This window comes from Chinchilla lanigera, unplaced genomic scaffold (genome assembly GCF_000276665.1).
Source record: "Chinchilla lanigera isolate Chin_1 unplaced genomic scaffold, ChiLan1.0 scaffold00012, whole genome shotgun sequence".
Classification (NCBI taxonomy): Eukaryota; Metazoa; Chordata; class Mammalia; order Rodentia; family Chinchillidae; genus Chinchilla; species Chinchilla lanigera.
This window is the reverse complement of record NW_004955413.1, coordinates 21,214,058-21,234,996: the sequence shown is the minus strand read 5'-3', so window position 1 is coordinate 21,234,996 and position 20,939 is coordinate 21,214,058. Positions and strand designations below refer to the sequence as shown.

General features: G+C 40.7%; 1 long non-coding RNA gene across 1 annotated transcript; it reads left to right on the top strand.

Moving 5' to 3' along the window:
* The first annotated feature begins 973 nt into the window (after positions 1–973).
* Positions 974–19,967, top strand: LOC106147931. Its single transcript, XR_001232967.1, has 3 exons — positions 974–1,048; positions 3,688–3,914; positions 19,861–19,967. It is a non-coding gene; the product is annotated as an uncharacterized LOC106147931 (long non-coding RNA).
* Positions 19,968–20,939: the final 972 nt, after the last annotated feature.

Sequence of the window (20,939 nt, the reverse complement as noted above, 5' to 3'; positions counted from 1 at the left end):
TCCCGGATTTAAAACAGTATCTGGGTGTTTTCTGCTTCCTAAGAGTATGAAGGCATCTAAAATGTTTAATAAACTTGCTGTTTAATTTAACTTCTCTCACTCTACGTACCTCACTGTATTCATCTTGTCTGTCTTTATTGTCCTGCCTATTATAAATGTGCCATAAGTAAAAGGCAGGGGGCTATAAATAAGCTCAGTGAGCCAAATGAAGTGACTTCCTCACATTTGTTGTCTACTGCACAGTAGTGGATGTGGGTACTGTGTCGGACATCAGTTCTCCCACCCCTCAAACCCAGGGCATGGTCTCTGCTTTCTAGGAGTTTATAAGCTAAGAAGTCCAGTTAGAAGATTACTCAATCATCCCTCCAATGATGCATCCCTAGGACTTATTTTCTTCTCATTCATCACCTCCTTCTTTCTCTACCCTCCTTCCACTCTGCCTTCCTTCCTCTCCCTCCTCCTGGTTCTCCTTTATGGGCCCCAGAGGAGAGTGAACAGTTGACCTCTCACTGCCCTCAAGGGCAAGGGGAAGGGGAAGTAATTTGGATTTGTCTTTGAGGGATTCTTCCCTTCCTAACACAACTTCTCTTTGCTGAAGTTGGCCTTGGGGAGGAGGTGACTATGAAGAAAGAAAGTCACGCAAGAGCTCATTAAGAAGCATTTGCTAGCAGGGATGAGTATAGGTGAACACAAATATGGTGAGACAGAGAATTCCAGAGCTGGGGGAGGACTTTGGATACTTGTAAAGATCCCCTCACTTTACAGAGAGGAGAAATGACACCAAGCAAGATTGGTGATTTATAGAAGGGAATAATCATTAAAGGGTCTAGATTCTGCCCTTCCTGTTTTGGTGTCAAAACCAGTGCCTCCTACATGCCGCATAGACAGAAGTGACGGGGAAGGCCATTCACTTTCATCTGTGAGTTCTTTCCTCTTATCGCATCACATTAGATGGAACCTCCAAGAGGTGTTACTATGACCTGTTGTCTATCAGTCGTATCTGTATGAGTGAGCAGCGTAAGAATGGCAGAATGCAGACAGCGCTGAGGTAGGAGTCACAGGTCATGACCTGCTTCCAAAGACCCAACCATCCTTGAAGGAGCCATTTTAGAAGAAGATTCTAGACCAGTGCCATACTATAGTATTATAACTCAAGCTGCACACATGAGCCATTTTGTGTAATTTTGAATTTTCTAGTAGTTCTTTTTTAAAAGGCAAAGTGAAATAAGTGGGATTGATCTTAATGATCTGTTTTATTGAACTAACATGTCCAAAATAGTACCCATTCAACATATCCTTCATAAAAATTCTACTGAGACATTTTATTTTTTGTTTGTTTGTTTTGTTTTGTTTTTCTCCGGTACCGGGAACCGAACTCACGACCTTGCGCTTGCCAGGCAAGCGCTTTTGCCGCTGAGCTAAATCCCCAGCCCCTACTGAGACATTTTACATTCTTGGTTTTGTTTGTTTCACACTAAGTTTTCAGAATTCTCTATGTGTTTTATATTTACAGCGTGCCTCAGTTCATCTGAGCTATTTCAAATACTCACTGGCCCCATGTGACTAGCAGCTACCATGTTGTACAGGGAAGACCTAGACCTGCTTCTTCATCTATAAAACAAAGGCTGTCAGAGGCTTTCAAACTGTTTCTGCTTAGAATCCTAGAAAATTTTGAGAGGGGCCTCCATGAGTGTGTGTGTGTGTGTGTGTGTGTGTGTGTGTGTGTGTGTGTTGGATAGATTTGGATGTAGTGGAGATGGCCAGCTCAAGATCAGATACTTTCAGAGCTATTTACTTTTTAAAAACTGGACTCTGGCCTGTGATCTTGTTAGAAGACATTTGCAGCTAGCTAACAAAAGTTAAAAACCCTTGCACAGCGTAACCTGCAATCTACATTGATAACCCCAGTCTAGACTCCGGCAGTCCTGAAAAAGGAAAAAACAGTCACTTGCCAAGAAAGAAAAGGCCAGGTGACAAGCACGGGAGTGGCCCCACGCTTCAAGTGGTAAAAGACACAATAAATTAGTGTGTCAGCTACAAACAACTCCCTCCTACCAGTCGGGTTAATGGGTAACAGCTTGCATTATCAGGACTGTGTTTGATGGGCTGATCTGCAGCCTTCATTTTTTCCACAGACCAAAGTGTCTAGAATCTGGAGTGACTGACACAAAGACCATCAAAGGACAGGTTTTCTTCAGAACACAGATCTCAGCCCTCTTACTCCTGTTCTAGCACAGCCTAGGGTGTTCTATATGTGGCTCTAAGCATTTTCCCTGCCATCTCCATTTTAAACTGTACCATAAAAGAAAATAAAATGCCTCAAGCAGCAAAACAGCTGCAAGATTTAAATGGCTCTATCAGCAGAGGATGCAGTTGTTGGAGGTTATCTTTAAACTCAGCTTCCACCCACTCAGTTCCCAGGGCCAGGCCAGCATGAGGGGACCCTGTGCCTGCAGTCCATTGGAACCCAACTGCTGAGGAAAGACACATATTTGTTCAATCATTTGCTTTTATTTAATGAGTTATTAAGTAGCCCTCCTGAGTCCAGTTAGAATATGGCCCCCACCCTCTTAGAACATTAAAAACTTTATGGTAAAATGAAGATACCCTCCATATCAGTTAGCCTAAGATTCCCAGAGTCTTACACAAGGTAGCGATGAGCAAAATACATAGCAGTTCCTGACATGTTTACATTGCCAAGGAGATAATTAAAAATACACCTGCACATTCCCCACTATCTAATTTTTTTTACTTCTCTCTGATCTGTGGTATATAGGTCTTTGGTTATACACTGAATATTATGATTCAGTAGGAAATAGAGATTTTGGTGCAATATTACGATATAATAAGAAACATATACTTTGGTCTTTGTTTATACCCTGTTCCAGGCCAGAACTCTTGGAAAACCTTAGAATTTCCTAAGTGATAAAAGTACTAAAGGCCTTTTGTTATTCATAACAAGCTTCTTTGAACCACATCTGAGTTTATGTTAATAAGGTGATTTTTGGAATACCCCTAAAGATGGGGGACTGGTTGCCAGGGGATCAAACTAACCCCATGATTGGAGGATCAGAACTGTCAACCCTACCTCCCACTTCCGGTAAGTGGGAAGGGACAAGAGGTTGAGTCAGTCACCAATGGTCAGTGATTTACCCCTCATCCTTACATAATGGAGGCATCACAAAAGCCCAAAGAGATCTGATTTGGAGGCGTCTGAGTTGCTGAATGTGTGAAGTGCTGGAATGGTGGTGTGCCCCAGAGGGCATAGAAGTTCCACACTCTTTTGTGCATGTCTGGCCCCGTGCATCCCTTCATCTGGTTGTTCAGTGCTATCCTTTAATATATACTGTGTATAGTAAACCTGTGACCTAATAAGTCAATGATTCTTCTGGGTTCTGTGAATGACTTGTAGGCATGATAGAAGGAAGCTGTAAGTTACCTGGGGACCTAACACTCAAGTCACTGGAAGCTGGGAAGAATCTTTGCGATTAAACGCTTGCATAGAGGGGTCTGCACTAACTCTGGATAGTGTCAGAATTCTGTTGAACTCTAGGACACCTATCTGGTGTCCACAGAGAATTGGAGAATTGCTTGGAAAGGAAAGAAAAATGCATACATTTTTGATAGCCAGAAATGAAGTATTGAGTGTTGTCAGTGACAGTACAATGAAAAAGGTTTGTTTTCCAGATACAAGTTCAAACAAATCCTCAGAGGGAGCGGAGCGCTAGATGTTTCTCCAGCTGGAAGGGACGGTACCGTCTAAGTGTCAAACAACATATGAATTAAGAAGAGTGATGGCCTTTTCGGTGTGCCAGCATACCTACACACTTCCCAGGACACATTGCTTCACTGAATTTCACAGCAGCCCGTGTCTGGACACATGATTTACAGAAGAGGAAATAATCTCAGTGAAGGTAAGACACTGAGGGTGAGGTGGAAATAGGGTCAGAACTCAAAGCTTAGGGGCTATACAGACCCAGGTTACTTCTGCATAGCAATCTATTGCCATTTTAGAGGTGACCCAAATCTTGCATCTAACATTTCTTTAGAAATTCTTTGACCATAATGGTAGAGGACAGTATTGGTAAATATGTTGGTAAAAAAAAATTGGTAATAATTTAAGAAGAGGTACTAAATAAATGACATATGTTAGGTTTGATGAGCACAGAGACAGCAAATATTACTGGTCTGGATTAACCTTTCTTTCTCTCAAACCCACTTCCTTAGTTACCACCAATGCCTCAGACTTAGATCTTACTTCTATATGAAAAAAAAAAATCAGGACAAGTGGCTTGATAAATTATTTTTCTAATAAATAGATTGAATTAGAGTAAATCTTGAAAACTTTTCTAATTAACTATGTCCAGTCCTACACTGAACAACTTACTTTTCTTGAAAAAAAAAATAAAAAACAGAAAAGAAAGGAAAATTTAGATTTCTCAGGAAAACCTATTACAAATATCATAGCCCCAGGGACCTTAGTCTCCACTGTCTCACAGCTCAGACATCCTGACACAAATTGTTATGCAAGCAAACCAGCTGGAAAGCACTTGGGCTTCTCAGTGTGTGTCTTTTAAGAGGGGCCTCCTGGGAAACCCAGCTTTTCGAGACCCAAGTTATGAGACTAGAATAATGGAATGATCTGTGGTTGGGCTAAAGTTTTGGACAAGCCCCCATTTTCCCTGATGGTCATTTCATACCTCTCTTCTTAAAGCTGATCTTGCTGTACTTAGGGTCTCTCCTCCATTTTGTTGAGAAATTAGAAGCAATTAGAAGGGATTTTCCGCAAATCTCCATGATATATCCCCCATAATTGCATCTGTGTCCATGTATCTCCATATATCCTGCCCTCTTCCTCTCCTTCTCCCTCTCCCTCCCTCCCTTTCTCTCTCTCTCTCTTTCTGTCCTATATTGGCCTCTGGCTGTTGTCACATTTCATTTTATAGAAAATGCCTCAAAAGAATCATCTTTATTTACCATCTCTTACTTTCTTCTCCTTGAACACATCACCATTACACACAAACTTTCACATCTACTATTCAGTGAAACAGCTCTTCTTCACAGTAACCAAAAAATAATTTCTCAGTTCTCTCTTACTTGACAAATCTGTAGCATGTCATACAATTGTGCATGTTCTCCTCTTTCAACAATTCCTTTGGCTTCCAGGATGGCAAGCACTCGGGGCACTGCTCTGCCTTCTGGAAGGGTTTATTCTCAGGGCCTCATATTTAAACTTTGCATGGCTTCAAGTTTGGTCTTGGTCCTCTTCTCTCCAGGATCTATACTCCTTTAAATATCTCATTCAGTTCCATGGCTTTAAAATCTTGAGAGGCACCAAGTGTGTATGTCTATGTTAGACCACTCCCTAACTCTGCACTCCTGTGATCAGGTGCCTACTTGACACCTATGTGAAGCTGTTTCACTCATCTCTACTCTAATATCAACCTTACTGAAGTAACTTGAACCTCTTCTTTACCATATCTTCCCTTTGTAAGTAAATGTCAGTTCCACCCCTCTCGTTTCTCAGAGACAAAACCTTGAAGGAAAGAAAGGAGGATAAAAATAGTGCCTATTTCATAGGCTATTGCAGCTATTAAATGATCAGTATTTGCCCAGAACTTGGAACAGTGCCTAGGGTATAATTAGTCATGCTAAAACTCTTGTTAAATTATTAAAATAAACAATCATTTTTGGATTTTCGCTTTCTCTCATATCCTGTACCTAATCACCAGTTAATCCTATTGGATTTTCCTTAGACATCGGTACAAAATAGGGTCACTTCTCGTCTCCATTGCTAACACCTTGAACAGAGTCACTGCCACCTCTTGCCTGGATTATTGCAATTGTGTCTTAACCAATCTCCCTGCTTTGGCCTCTGCCCTACTGAATCCAGTATCAACCCAGCAGCCAGAGGAATTCCTAGAAAACAGAAGTCGGATCATGGCATTTCTTTGCTCAGAATTCCTCAATAGCTCCCATCTCACTCAGAGCGAAATCCAAACCCAAAGCCCTTGGTGTTCTGCAAGCCTTGTCTCTTCTAGCTCTCTGGATTTGTCTCTGCCATGAACACCTGTAGCTATACTCTTGCTCACCTTTCTCTTCCTTGAATATACCAACAGTGCTCCTGCCCAGGGTCCCTTGTATTTTATGTCCTCTCTGCCTGGGTTGCTTTTTCCCAAGTTAGCAGCATAATTCCCTATCGTATTTCTTTCAGCTACTTTCAAATGTCATCTTGTTAGAAGAGCCTTGGCTTTTCACTCCCCATACGATGATAACTGTCACCTTCACCACATCCAATTTTTTCACTTTTTCTGCTTTTCAAAGTCCTCATAGACAAAATATTAATATTTCTTAGTCTGTTGTTTATTTCTCCCCTGCACAATGTAAGTAGACTGTGTGCTGCTTTTTCTCTACAACCAGTAACAGTGCTCGGCACACAAAGCGCACACTAAAGACATATTGGTTGAAGAATTAATGAGTGAAACCCCTTTCCTCGTGCACCTCCCTCCTTACTGCTTCCTCATAAGGTTGGCTTTGGTCTGCACAAAGTCCAAAGAACACATCTTTTAGAAAAAGTTCTGAACTATGAGATTTTTCTTATTCAACTTTTAGTGAGGAAAAGAGAAAAAGAAATTTCTTCTATGAAAGTGAGTTAAGGTTGTCTACATCTGGTAAAGGTCTTCTCTGCTTTGTGATTACCCAGCTGTTTACCTCACGCCCTCCCCAAACTACTTTGAAGTCATTCTGGACAGCAACCTAGCTACATGTGCCCAAAATACCATCTTGTGACTCAAGGGTACAGTGTGACAAAGACACAGAAATGATAAAATGAGGGCAAAAAGCTGCCTTGAAGAAAATAAGGTAAAGAGAATTAGTCATGACAGTGACATGTAGCAACCTGAATGCCTGGACATGGGTTATATAACAGCCCACAGAACATGATTAATTTGTAAAACTCAATTGAATATTGAGTAACATTAATGAGCTGTGTGTCAAAGAGAACATAATAAACACACAGTTCTTGCCTATACAACTTTTACTGATAAAATTTAAATATATTGGTCATTTGTCATTTTTATAATAGTTACACTGAGGTGTCATTTACCTCAGTAGTAAATGTTGTGAGTATTCAATGAAATCATTATAGTAAATTTATAGAATTATACAACTATCACAAAATCTATAGGTTGAGGATGTTTTCTTCTATTCTCAGTTTGTGGGGAGCTTTTAATTAAATTGTGAATGGATATCAGATTTTTTAATCTATTAAGATGATCGTATCATATTTTTCTTTATATTTTACATTAATTTTTCAGATCTTAAACCACAAATCAAACAGCTTTGCATTCCTGATGTAAATCTTAATTTGTTTTGGTGTACAGTTCATTTTAGTTGTTCATGGATCTAATTTGCTAATGTTGTGGTAATGACTATTGTGTCTATGTTCATGGTGGTTATTAATCTGCATTTTCTTTGGTTGTAATACCTTTGGCTTTGACATTAGGATAAAACTGGCCTCACAGAATGAATTGGAGAGTATTTTCTCCCTTGCTTTCTGAAAGAATCTGTGAAAGGCTGAAATTTCTTTAAATATTACATAGAATTTATCAGTCAAACTATCTGGGCCTGAACTAGTCTTTGAGAGAATAGTTTTAATCTTAAATTTAGTTTTATAGATCTACTCAGATTTTCTATTTTTTCCTGAATTTGGTATATTATGACATTTTGAGCATTTGTTCATTTCTTCTAAATTGTATAAGTTGTTGACATAGTTATTCAGAATATTCCTTTATAATCATTTTAATTTCTGTAGGGTTTGTAGTGATGTCCTGATTTCAATACTAATTTTGATCATTCATACGTTCTTTCTTTTCTTTCCTTGGTCAGTCTAGATAAAAGTTTCTCAGTTTTCTTGATCATTGAAAATTTGCTTTTCTTTTTCCACATTTTTAAAATGAAAGCTTAGATTACTGACTGGAAACTTTCTTCCTTTTTTCTTACAGGTTTTTAAAATTATAAGTATGCAGGATGGACACATTGCTGAGTTAGGAAGCTTCTCTGGCATGTTTGAGGCTCTGGGTTTAATTCCCCAATACTGCAAAAACAAAAGGTGAATCTTAAATTTCCTTATAAACATTGATTTAACTGCATCACTTAAATTTTGTTAGTTGTTTTTCATTTGGTTAAAATATTTTTCTAATTTCCCTTGTGATTTCCTCTTGAATCATAGAATGTGTTGTTTTATCTCCCAACATTGGTGATTCCTCTGATTTTTTTTCTGTTATTGACATCTAGCTCTGTTGTGACTGGAAGCATATCTTTTATGATCTTAATTCTTTTAAATGTACTGAAACTTATTTTAGTCCATAGCATTCAGCCTATCATGGTTCTTTTGTGTGTGCTTGAAAAGAGCACGGATTCTGCAGTTGTTGGGTGGAATTTTTATGTTAGTCTGGTGTTGTAGTTTATATGGGGATGTCACCTCAAAGCTTCGTGTGCTCATAGTTGGGGTTTTGAGAGGTGATTGGATCATGAGGTGTGGATTAGTCCACTGATGAGTTTATAACTAAATGTGATTTGGGAGGTTAAGGCTGATCAGAGAAGATTCATTAATGGCATTATTGGTTAGAAAGGTCAATCTCCCTCCCTCTGCCTTTGATCAACCTCTGCTTCTTGCCATTATACCATGAACTCTTTCTTTTAGGCCTTGGAGCCAACCAACTATGAACTAAAACCTTTACAAACTGTGAGCTGTAACTTACTTCCTTTCCCCAGATATTGTGTCTCAATCACAAGAAAGTAACTAAGACACCAAATCTGAATCAGTTAAAGTTCACTAGAGGAACATATATTTTTTTTTTTTTTTCGTTTTTCTCCGGTACCGGGAACCGAACTCACGACCTTGCGCTTGCTAGGCAGGCACTTTGCTGCTGAGCTAAATCCCCAGCCCCTAGAGGAACATATTTAACATTAAAAAAGTATGTTTCATAGAGGACTTACAAGGTAGACTTACAGTGGCTGCCTGCAGATTCAGGGGTGGAAGAATAAAGAAGGGCTGCCTGCGTGCTGGAGAGACATAGGGTCCAGTTGAAAGGCCTAAAGTGTGCTGGAAGCTTGAAATGGATGTCCAGAGGCACTGCGAAGACTGGAGCTCTTTCAAGCCATGAAGTGGAAACTTCCTTTTTCTTTCCCTTTTCATTCCATCCAGACTACAAGCCTATTGGCTGGTGCCACCCATATTCAGGATGGGTCTTCCCTCTTCAGGAAACCTTTCATCTATGCAGGACTGTGCTAAACTACTTTTCTAAGCATATCTTATTCAAGATGATACCACAATTAAGTATCACAGTGGATTTGTTTACAGTACTGTCAAGTTCCCATATCTTTAAAAAATTTTGTCTATTATTTCTATCAAGTAATGAGAATGGTATTGAAATCTTCAACTGAAATTGTTCTGTTGTAAAATCCTCTTACATTTCTTTAATATTTCTTGCATTTTGGGCTTCGGTTTTAAAGTTTATTTACATTTATAATTATTCTATCTTCCTATGCCATGACATGGAAGTGTCATCATTTTTCATTTTTAAGATCATATTGTCCCAACATTCTAGGCATTGCCTTAACTTCCTCACAGCTCAAATAGGGATAATGATATTGATGGGTTTCAGGACCTGAAACTCCAAAATATGATTGTAGAAGATCAAAAATGCCACTGAAAAATATGTTCCTTCAGCAAGTTGATTATTTTGAGCTGACTGTTTAGAGAAACTGAAGACACAGGAGTAGCTCTAAAAAATTGTCATTTGTAAGAGAAATTTATGTCTAGAATGGAAATATCTATTTGTAAGGGTCTCTTCTCTCCCCTATCCCACAAAAAGAACCCATAGACACACATGCAATGAAGACATATCAACTCACATCTATTAATTTACTTTCCCTTTGTTAATGTGCTTTCCCTGGCAATCTTCTTTTACCTAGCCTGACCTTTCCCCAGACCCACATTGTTTTATTTCAGAAAATGACAGCATTTAACTTTAAACTCTTTTTCTGAGATCTATTCTAGAGACTTTTTCATTTCTGTGTTTCCTGTATGAATGCATGAGATATTCATGTTAATAAACTTCTGTTTATTTTTCTCTCTTTAATCTATCTTTTGATATAGGGAGTCCCATTTAAGAATTATTAAAAGTAAGGAGACAATTACTTTTGTCTCTCCTACAATATCTACCATGTTAGTCTGCTGTAACAATTAACAAGGAAAACAGGAAAACTCGAGCACAGTGCTAAGCATTAGAAGCTACGCAAATGTTGAGCTTCTTTCTATCTCTCCTCTTTATATTAAGAGATGTGAATGCAAAGTTGGCTTTGAAAACAATTCTACAAAGAGCAAGTTCTCATATTATTCTTGCTTCTAGTAAATATTGTTATACTCCCTAGGAAAGTGGCAGAAAGAGTATCAGGCAAACTGGAAGCCAGAAGTGTAGCTTTTTTTTCCCCATCATTATTAGCTGCTGGCGAGCAAACACTGTACCACCTTATTAGTTTCTGTACTGTGTATCTCTCAATAACTATGAAATAGATCTGCCAAACTTTCTTGGGCAATTTCTAAGTTTTCAAAATTTTGATGGAAGTGTCAAATGCTGAAACTTGAAACAGTGAGGAAATGTCATATAAGTTAAGGAAATTAAAAATTAAGATTAAATAACATTCACCCTTCAAATGCAGGAAAGTACTTCTGATGGGCAGAAAATAAAGGGGTGGAGGTTAGCAAGGGCTCCTGGAGGCCAGCAAAGCATTGTTTTTAAAAGGGTGCTTGTCATCTGTGTATTTATTTTATTGTTACTAGTTAAACTAGATATTTATATGTGTATGGTTTTTCTTGTAGATTTTATATTCCATTTAAAAATAAATTATTCTCGTTGAATGACTTAAATTAAATACTAAAAATGATTTGGTGCAGCTTCTCTCTCTCTCTCTCTCTCTCTCTCTCTCTCTCTCTCTCTCTCTCTCTCTCCTTCCTGGCACTAGGGATTGAGCACAGGCCTCTCACATGCTAAGTGCAAGCACAGCATACTCCATTACGAACACCACCCTCAACCCTAACTGTGGCTCTTGACTAAACAGTAAAGTTGCCATTTAGTAAAAATCTACTCTTTATTATGTACCAGGTGCCACACGCTGAGCTTATAGGAGCTTGTACCTACAAAGAATTATTAGCTGTGTTCTGTTACTGGCATTCTGAAGGTGCCTACGCCAGTGTTCTAAAAACTTCATGGTTTAATTTTTGGTCATGTAGTTGTTTGCCTAAATTCTCGCAGCGACAGAATGGTGGTGGCGGGATTAGAATTCAGGAGTGTTTTCCTTCCAAGTTAGTCATCTTCCTCTCAGGACAATCTCAGTCTGTGATTAGCATACTGATGGAATTTTCCAGGGATGTGAACTTTATGCAAGTGCCATTGGTTTATTTTTACTGATAAATAGGGGGGAAAGTGTTCAAGTCTTTGCCGAACTATTCCAGGTTCAATGCCCAACCTGGGACCGCATTGCTTTCTCCTCTACCGTGTCAGCTTCCTCTGTGTCTGCTGTGAGGATACATTCAGGGCTCACCCAGATAACCCTTAGTCTTCAACTTAGTCACACCCGCAAAGTTGCCTTGTACCGTAAGATAACATTACGGGATCCAGGAATCAGCACATGGACCTTTGGGGAACTGGTATTTAGTGTAGCATCTTTTCTTCTTTAGATTTCTAATCACTGGGCTAGATTCCAACGTCCGTCTAAGTTAAGGAAATACCTCTGAGGTGAAAATGAAATTTTACAATTTAACTTATTAAGGCAATGGAGGTATTGTGAAAGTAAAATATCTAGGGGTGGGAGGTGTCCATATTTCTTCTACTTCATGTACATTCTCTCGATTTTATTTAATATTTGACTTCTTATTTTGCTGTTTATACATACTTTGTGTTTCATTGTATCTTAAAGTTAGCAAAGAATCAGTGTAATGGACTGCATAAAAATGTATCTATAAGTAATTCATATTTTCATGTGTTCTTTGTTAATAACTACTCTGTCCAAGTCCAGCATAGCTTTCTTCAGACAATAATTCTGTTTTGTAAAAAAGGATTTGTTTACCGTTTGTACATATTTGCTTTAAACAATAAGAAACACAGGCTATGATGGCTGTTTAATTTATAGAGGGAGAGAATGCCTCTAATCACTAGGTGTTTAAAACTCCATCCTTTTACAAGAATAATAGTGTGTGATTTTAGACATACTAGACACAATCACAGAATTCATAATAAATCCACCCTCCCCTTTCTCTGATTTTTCTCTCCAAGTTCTCTAAAGAAAAGAGGAGAAGAAAGACTCATAGAAGAGGAGTATTTGAAGAAGTTTCATGGTCAAATACAAAATATTTACCTGTCTTTTCATTGACTGGGCTCTCCACGGTGCTGCCAGTGTCCCAGGACAATGACAGACCGTTGTGGCTGAGCAGGGGCCACACTGAAGGCTCTTGTCTGGATCTCACAGGGAGGCCTGGGTGCTCTGCGCAAATACGGATAAACCACACCACTTGTAAATTACTGGTTTTGGGTTCCTTAAACCAAGTTGTGCCTTCTCTTAATGGATGCATGGGCAGGGGTGGGAGAGAGTGAGAAAGCCAGCCCATTTTTTCTTTCCTGTAGCGCCTCTCTTCTAGCCATGACAAAATGTCTTAAAGTCTGGCTTTGAAAGGTCAGTGTCCAGCATGACGTGTGGACCATGCTGTGCCATTTCAGGTATTAGCTTCGTATTTGCCTTATTTGTTCCAATCTCGCCCTTTCCTTTGTGTGCCAGAGAAACTGTTCATCCTTTCTAAATGTCAAATGGGAAGTAACAGCCAATTAGAAAAAGGTAAAATATTTTCACAATCTAAGTTCCTTTTCTCCCTCAGTTGCTCAGTGTCTTTCTCCGGGCGAGTCTGTACGTGTGGGTCGTGTGTGAGAAGGACCTGCACTGTTGACAAACACTGTCATAGTGGCTGAGCTATCTATTGTGGCCTTCACCCCTTCTGGGATCTGATCCGCCCTGACTACCTCCTTCACATTGGATAGCAGCGTGCACCTCAGGCACTCAGATCAAGCCATCCCCGCCTTCCTTTTGTTTTTCTCCATTGCCTAACCCCATATTCTGGCATTTCTACCTTCTGTACCTTCTGCTCCTTCTGCCTGGGATGCTTTGTCCCACACCACTTCCTAGCCGTCTCCTATTATTCTTTCTCCTGTTATTCAAGGCCAGCTTAAATGGCATGACCAACAAGAGACCTTCTTTTGCCATCCTTCCCAGTGCTGCCCTATCTCAAAAAAATTATTTTTGAGACAAGGTCTTGCTATGTTGCTCAAGCTGGTCTTAAACTCATGATCCTCCTGCCTCAGTCTCTGGAGTAGCCAGTATTATAGCAGCGGGAGGTGGGCTGGCCTTGGGCTTAACTTTATGATTTTTTTCTTTTCTTGGATTCAACCCATGACCTCATGCATGTTAATGAAGCATTCTACCTTTGGGCTGCATCCCCAAGCCTTTTTATTTTTAAATAAATGGGCTAAGTTTCCCAGGCTGGCCTTGAACATCCCTCAGTCTCTGTAGTAGTTAGGATTAGAAGTGTGCACCACCATGTGTGGCCCAGAAATGGTGTTCTTCATAATATTTACCCACTATTCAAAACCTTCTATTTGTTTTCTTCTGTTTTCATTGTGTGTCTCCCCCACATGAATGCAAGCTTGTCTGCTTCACTGATCTCTATGCATCCAGCTCCGAGGGTGGTAGCTAGCACAAATCAGTAAACATCACTGAAGTACTGAATCTTTTATATTTCTTTTCCATCTTGCTCTCATCTTTTATCCCATGACTAAGAGGCAGAATGTTCTGGAGAAGCTCAGAACATTCAAAGACCATGAAATTGATTGAAATAAAGGTGCTCATGGAAGTTCAAGGAGAGACTTGGAGTGCGAGGACCTTCTTGAGTTCTTGGGAATTTGGGGACGAGACTCATTCTCCCCTTCTACCTACCACTTGCCTGCCCACACACCCCAATCTCAGCTAGCCTGGCCTAGCAAAGAAACATCTCTTTGATCATCTCTTCCCTGAACATCCTTTTGCACCATGAATAATGTAATGGTCCAGAGGTTATTGGCCACTTCTAATAGATGTACTTCAGGTCCAGTGTGATCAAGCAAGCCACTGAGATGGGGCACATTCTGAGGGTGTTTTGCAAAGTTTCTGCCCTTGTTCATGCTCTGGGGAGGGCTGCTTTGGCGAGTCACTTCAGGTAAGCAGTAAGGCAGGGCCAGAGGACATGATGACAGTTGTAGGGACAGCCTCCCTTGGGGTCTGTGTTTTTCCTGCCTTGGAGGTAGAGTGATTACAGAAAAACTCTTAGCTAAACAGAATTGGGAGGCAAGAAGTAGTGATAGGAAGAGTCCTCTCTTGGCTCAAGACTGAATTACTTTCATTATTGCTCAGTCTGAGTTAGGTGAAACAGACAGATTTTCTTCCTTAGTCCTTCCCTGCCTCCTTTTAGGAGGTATCATACCCGAAGTCTAGAAATTGATATAATTTCAAGTTAATGAAAAGAAAGTGCAGCAGCTGCATCATATTTCATGCTATTCTTTCCTTATCCATGGGGCCAGCCCCTCCCAGATCCTGTGGCCTTCTGTCTTATTGCCAAAGGCGCTGCCCAGAGGGGTGTGCGAGGGACATTCTGAGGCCATGGCGGGCCCCCTGGTTGTGTTCACATTAGTCACTTACTAAGATAAGCTGGAGCCAGTCTGGTCCCTTTTTTAGGTTGAACAGGTGAAGAATGTTTCCTAACTGTTCTGGCTGCAAGACCAAAGATGGTATTTTTTTCTGTTCTACCTCATGGCTCCAAAGCCCAGTGATTTTTAGCTTTAAATTACATATTTGGTCCCTCCCTTAAATATGGTGGGAAGGGCTGAGGTCTGCTTGCTTTGAAAGGAGTTCATACAACTAGCCAGGTTCTGCATTCATTATGGACATTGTGTGTTTGCATTGGTCTTTATGGGAAAGATATAGACTTGTTTAAAAAATCAGAACTCATGTAAGGTGGTCCTATAGCATAAATCCATTTGCATGATCAGTGATGCATAGATCCCTGTTTTCTTCCCAGGGCAAATGGCCTTCACTATGTACTGGTGCCAGCCCAATCAGTGTCACTGGAAATTGTCTTCAGATGCCTTTTCTACTTTTTCCTGTGTGCTACTCATCCTGAGATATGAACTGTAGCCCCAATAAAGGCAGAAGGGCACAGTCCTGGAAGGTGTGAGGACCTGAGGGAGAAGAGAAGCGTCACAACTTGTCCAGCAGACTTTCCCACGCAGCGTAGGAGAGCTCTGATAGCCCAGAGCCCTTCAGAAGTACCAGCCAGCACTCTCTGCTGCAGAGGACCAGCCCAGCTTGCTAGCGGACATCACCAAAGGCGCAGGCAGGTGATCAGTCAGGAATATGCAAAGCTTCTTGGCAATAGGAGCATTTAAAGCAGATCTAAAAGCCAACCCCACGCTGGAAGATGCGGAGTTGCTAGGACTGTCGTTCCAGATTACAGACCCGGTGGCACAACGAGAAAGCTCAGAGCATATTACTTTCAGAGAGGGCTTATTATATCAGCTGGAAACTAGACTTAATTTAAAAGTCTGAAGTCTAGCACAGATTCCTCTGGGATAGCACTGCCAGCAGATGCTATTTTCAATACGAACTGCAAGCATTTGTGCTTTCATGGTGTAAGCCTGGTGTAGGCAGATGAGAAAGGATTTCTCATCATCACAGGAAGACCCGACTGCACTGTTCTCCTGAGGACCTGGTCAAACGTAATGACACAATTCCCCTCCTCTCACATCTCTGGCCCTTATCTTCACATTTAGAGATGCCAGGACTTGGACGCTCTGACCCAGTTTTCCTGCACTTTCTCATATTTTCAAGAGGCTGAGAGATTGATTTGTCTTTACGATGATCTTCAGGACATAGACATTATAAACTTGGGTGTTTCTGCAGAGTGCTTTGCTATAGGGATTTTAGGTGCCATATTATTTCCTAGTTTCCTGATGTGCCCATGACTTTCTATATGTTGATAGTTTATCACCATGATCCTTACATAGTATTGACCATAGGCCCTAATCTAAATCTATAACAAGTAAAAATTCATTCATCCTTCAGATAAGGCAGGAAGACACAAAGAAATTAGTGGGCTTGCTGAAGGTCACATTGGGATTGCTGCAGCTGAATCAGAATTGTATTTTTCATAACTGTAATCTATGGCCTCTTCAATATAGATAGGTACTGAGTTCAAATCTTCCTTAAAATATCATTCTGGGATTTCTGAAGTCTAGTTAAAAAGTATCATTTTTATATATTTTTGTTTTAAAATATGTAGACTATTCTTAAGGGGTTTATTTATTTAAGTTTTGCTTTTAAAGTCACCTTAAAGTAATCATTTATTGATATTTCAATTCTATTTTTCCCTACATTCTCTTCTCTATTTTTGACCCTGTCTCCAAAATTGCCAAAACTAGAAATATTTTTTAGATAAGAAAGAGGCCAAGGGACAAATCAGATGGGACAATAACCCTACTGGAAGTCTCTGCTAGTTAGTAAAGTCCCATGATTTCTAGTTGGAAGATTTTCCATTAAAGATTTTGGATAGCGTTTTAATAAAACTATGTAGAAAAAGGGTTATGTCTCATTTTACCAATAATCTCTGGAGATTATTTAATATTCTGGGGAAATAGGGGTTCTACAAGATTCCTTAGTAGTTTTTTTCCATATCTTATCCATTCATAGTAAGAAAGATCTTCCCAATGCCTATTCTGAATCCTTCTTTCATAGTCAGTTAGCAGCAAGAAAGAAAATGGATTTGCAAAGATGCACCTTTAAGCTATGTTGACTACTCCTTTTGAGTTATTTTCCTTGCAAAATAAAGAGCCCCTACCCATTTGGGGATAAGTAAAATGGAAGTAATTTAATTTTATCATTTTAGGTGGGTTTGAACTTTAAATCATCTCCTGGAAATGAGAAACCTGAAGAAATAGGGTTTTTTGGTTTTTTTTTTTTTTTTTTTTTTTACATCATTTTCAATTTGGTATAGCTTTTCAGTTTTACAGTCTAACATTTTGTCCTATAATGTAGGCAAGTAGTTTAGAGCCCTGCATGAAGCTTAGACCCAACACAGAAGGAATCATCAAAGATCCTTGGGAAAATCTTTCCTTAAAAGCTGGAATAGAAAGGCCCGGTATGCTCAGCTCTTCAAAAACTTGGTGAACTGCCTATGACACCTGAGCCACATTTGCCCCCAAAACTCAGCCCGGAAAATAGCTCACCCTTCTGTTTGACAGCTGCTGTCCAAAGATACTTGCATTGGACTGGAGAACTGGTCCATAATACTCGGGCATCAGAAGGCAAGTGGCAGGGCTGTACCACACCTATTCCGGGCATCTTCCTGCAAGCTCTGCTAAGGACTCATATGTCACTGAGCAAGGAAAGAAATGTGCCTCTGCCTGAACCTAGTCACATAGCTGGTCCCAGTTGAGAAAATGTCTAGAGCACAAAGAAGTAAGGGAGGGCCTGAGGGATCTTTGAAAGACCATGAGGTCCGTAGGGAAGAGAGAACAGGTCGGCTCCTCCTCTCATGTGCTCCCCTCCCCGGGGCTGCTCTGGCAGCAGAGCCAGATGGAAATGTCCCTGAATGCAGAATGTTTTATTCGCCCTGGTCTACACTCCTGTCTTATACCGTGAAAGCTCCTTGGTAACAAGATGCAGAGGTTCTTTTCATTTTTAATTGAATCCTAAGAGGTATATATATTTTTTTCTAGAGGTGCCAGCTTAAAGTAATTACTAGAATCCCCAACAGGGCTAATCAGAGATTCATAGAAAATAAAGATGGAGGAGCAGCTCTTCCCCCTTGGGTTTCCTTCATCCTGCTCAGAAGGCTCCCGCCACCCAGGCCGAACATCACAGTTCTTGGCATGGCAGTCTATTAATAAGTGCCTCGAAATAAACCCCAGCCCAGTGAGATAAGAGAAACTGATTTCCCGGCCCAGGTATCTCTCCTCTGGATGACTAGACAGCACTTTCATCAGCTGTTTATCAAAATCAGCTTAGTTAAAGCTGTTTGCGCCTGCCTTGGTCTTGAATTACAAATGCCTTTCATGGGCTGTTTGAGCAAATTACCAGTGACCTATAGATGAACTATCCTTTGTGTTCCCTGCACCTCTTATTGAACTTATAACTTCCCAAAGACCACAAGCGCTAAGTCTCATTGGTCGTTGTACGTTAGGGGAGACCAGCTCGACTCCGTGGGGCTGTGGGTCATCATAGATTCTATCTTTGTAATAAATCATAAGTCACTAATGGGTTATTTTGAGCTCTCCCAAGTGGAAGACAATGGAGCATTTAGTAGGTTGTGGAGTTACATAAGATGTCTCTTTCCAAACAAAGAAGAGGCAAGACACCCAGCCAAAGGGTTGAGCGCAGGAGGCTGTGTGGTCTGGTGGTTCCAGGGAGAGATGTGGGGCCAGGGCTTCCTGGGCTCAGCTACCAGCCGAGACTCTGACTCAGGGGGAAGTGGAGCCAAGTCTCTTGGCTTGAGGCAGATAGACTGTAAAACCAGGAGAGGCAAAAACCGCAGGTCTGTGCTCAAGGACTCAGGGGAAAAACACATTTTGGAAATTAAAAAAAAAAAAAAAAAAGGAAAGGAAAGGAAAAAAAAATCATCACCCTGTTAAGTTACAATTTGGGACTTTTTCAACCAGAAGTGAGCATTTTTCCTGCTTATTGGCCAACACATCCTGCTCTGGGCAGCAGTGGAAAGCCGGGCCAGTGTTTGAGGGTGTTCTGTGTGGGATGAATAGAGAAGCCTTCGGGTTGGAGCAGAGTTAGTCAACCTTGGTGAGTTGTCACAAGTCAGGCTCAGGGAGCCAGGCACTCAGGGCAAAGACGTTCTGCATGAATTCCTCCCCTCTGCTCCTTCTGCCTGCCACGGTAAATGCCCTGTGAAACTGGGGGAGGAAAAATCCCTTCCCTCTGACTTTCTGGATGCCTCCTTTCAGGCAGCAGAGGTCTGCTCGCAAGTAACCAGCAGCCTGCTAAGGCGCAGACACACAGCAGAGCTGGGGCTGATCGGAAATGTCCTCCAAGTCCCACCAGCTCTGAAGCTCCGTGCTAACCCTGGTCAGACAGAGTAGGTGCACTCTTCCATGGCAGTGCGTGAGGGACTGCTGGGTGGGTTTCCACTTCTTGGTGTCATGCCTCCTTTCTCTGATCTGCCGAGCTTGCTGATCTTTAGGAAGAGCCTGTGAAAGTCAAACCAATATTTATGGTACTAACCACTAGCAGTTGAGTTAACAATATCTTAGCGTCTCATGGAATTGGGGCAGGGGATGAAGGAAGGACAAAGTTGCTGTGGAATGGGTGGGGTAGGGTGGGGTCTCTTCTTCAGAACAGTAGAGAGAGCCCAAGAGAGGAATAAGACATATGCGCAATAGCTGTCTTGATAATTTTTCCCAGAGCTGTCTGGAGTAACTTTAAAATCAGGTGGTAGGTGGGTGTGAGGTTTATACCAAGATGGTTACTCTTACTGTAACCCAAGTCAGGCCAAATGGGACCCAGGTTTTTGCTTGCGGTCGCCTCTTCTGGACACCGAATGTGATCATGATGTCACTCTTCTCTACATTTGCCCACACGCATGTTCCCAGCCCCTAGCTCAATAGCCAAGACTGATGTCTCAAGTCTTAAGTGTTCAGGGTTAAAATGAAGTAAACCCCCCTCTCTTTTAGAAATGGTATGCCATCTTTCTGTCCCTTTTTGTCAATGTAGGGGAAAAATATGAATGAAAGACTGAAGGCACTCTGAGGAGCATTCTCTATTCAGGAAGAGTGAATGGATTCTATTTCGATTGAAAGAAATTAAAAGGAATCCACTGAGGTTAGTAATGGTTTTATTCACATGCTTTCCCAGTCTGTTTTCTCTGTTTCTGACAATTCAGTCCAGGTGACACAGCCCTGTCAGGCCTTTTCTAGGACATCGGTGGTCACACAACCACATGTCTAGGAAGGTGTAGGCGATTAGCTGGGGGTGGACTGTATAAGATGACGGTCATCTTTTCTGGTCACAGTGGCCCTGTCCCCTGTAGTCCTTGAGTCATCTTCTTACTCTCTATAATTACATCTGGTCAGGAAGAGACGACCCAGTGAGAGGGGTCTGCATAGTAAGCAGAAGAGAGCAAACAGGGTGCCCTGCCTAGAAAGACGTAGTCCAAAGCCTCCAGGTTCAGGGTGCCAAGTGCCCCCGAGCTCCTGTGGTTCAGGGTCCCCCGCCCCCTGCCCCAGCGGCTTCCTTGTGGAACAGCAAGAATCAGCTTGCATGCCACATATCAGGATCCAGGCCTCCCATCCTCAGCCATGATCAGAAAGGCTGATTAAAACCAAAGACCTAAGATGCTAAAATCTCTGCAGCACCTGCTTTTTCCAAGAATAACACATGAATACATGTCCGCAGTCCTTTTGGTTACAGGATCTTTCTAATGACTTTCCAAAACAAAAGAAGATGACATCTCTGTACCCATGCTTTGGAAAAACTCAGTAAACATACATAAATATTTGTTAGAAAAAAGTGAAAGAATGAATTGTATTAGAGTTCTCATCCTCATATACTAGTTTTATTTTCACTTTCTATTGGAATTTTAAAAAATACAACACTATCTAATATTAGTCATATACTTTATAAAGACTAATTTATAAATGATAAATTATGATAATTTAATTAATGACCATTAATTATAATTTATCATTTATTATCAATGATAAATTATAAAAACTACTTTATAAATGATGGTGAATAAGATCATCTCTAAAGACTAATTTATAAATGATATGGGTATATCTCATGATGGCTAG